This window comes from Nematolebias whitei, chromosome 16 (assembly GCF_014905685.2).
Source record: "Nematolebias whitei isolate Nwh7 chromosome 16, NemWhi1, whole genome shotgun sequence".
Taxonomy (NCBI): Eukaryota; Metazoa; Chordata; class Actinopteri; order Cyprinodontiformes; family Rivulidae; genus Nematolebias; species Nematolebias whitei.
The window spans coordinates 1,068,516-1,070,184 of NC_056513.1; positions in this window are offsets into that span (position 1 = coordinate 1,068,516).

Below are 1,669 nucleotides of genomic sequence, written 5' to 3' on the forward strand. Positions count from 1 at the left end.
ACACACATTCATACAGCTCTCTACTACACACATTCATACAGCTCTCTACTACACACATTCCTACAGCTCTCTACTACACACATTCATACAGCTCTCTACTACACACACATTCACATACACACACATGTGATGGACTGCAGACCTGTCCAGGGTGTCCCCTGCCTCTCAGTGACTGCTGGACATGGACACCAGTGACCCAGATATGAAAAAGCAGGTAAAGATGATGGATGGAGTTGGGTGGCACACTTGTTCTCTGCTTCAGCTCAGTATGTGGGCCTCTTGATTCCTGGGCATAAGTCTGAAAAGACTTTTTGAGGAAAGAAAAAAAAATTCTTGCTCACCATAAATTTATTATAACTTAACCTGAGATGAACACAGGAGGGGGCTGTTTCACCAGAAACGGGTGAAAGGAAGGGGCCAAGAAGTCTGACTGATATTAATTAACACAAAGATCAACATTTGAAATTTATACATATTTTACATATGTACAAATTAAAAAGTATTAACTTGTTTTCATGTTTGTCATCAAAATATCTGTGTAACAACACCAAACAAACAATGATAAATGATAATAAATCAGTGATAAACAATAATAAATCAATGATAAACGATAATAAATCAATGATAAATGATAATAAATTGGTGAATGTTAAATCAGCGATGAATGATAATAAATCAATCTTAAATGATATCAATGATAAATGAATCAATGATGAACAATAATAAATCAATGATAAACTCACTTTTTTCACCACATGAGCAACCAGTTGAGCCAATGGTGCCTTTTTATTTTCTTTAAAAAACAACAAAATAAAACATGGTAAAACAATTCAAACATGTCCACTTGGAAAGCAAAATGCTGTCCCAAGATTACAGTGACCCGAAATATATATATATATATATATATATATATTTATATATATATTTGAAAAGGAACTTGTCAAGTAATAGTAAAATAGTGTTGAAGTGAAAAAGTTACAGAGATGTTGGAGTGGAATAAACAACATGGCTACAGAGCACACTAGTCGCTACCAGAAAGAGAAAAGACTAAACAAAAAGGTCCATTTCAATAAAAGAAAAGACTGTCAAGTGCTGGCGTAAATATATATATCTGCTTCATTTGTCGTGTTTTAGAACAATAAAATATAGGCTCTGAGCTGACACCCACGCCTTTGTCCTAATGCAAAAATATCCAGAAAAAAATTCAACATATCCTGACAGTTTGAAAAAGTACACATACTGAGCAGTATTTTACACGTGAGCAAGACTCGAGGTCACTATTTGTTACAAATAATTATCAAAAAAAGCCTTAAGTTTCCATTTTCTGCGAGATCCTTAACAAGAAAAATGGCTTTCTTGCGTCCAAAGCTTATTTTCATTTATACCACTATTTAAAAAAATCACTAAAATATACACCAAGAAAATGAAACCAGATACAAAAAAGCATTCAAAATGAAAAAGTGTAAAAAACACGTTGAAATGTTCGTCCTTTTTTCTTCTTTTTGTTTTTGCACCAACTTGGTCAGCGACAAACAGACGGGACGCTTCCTACACGAGATGAGATCCCTCCGTCTTCCTTAGTGCAGCTAAAAACAGGCGTTTGGTCCGTCGGGTGAAACCCTAAATGTTCTCCGATACAACACGAATCCAGTGAGAGATAAACGGGGGG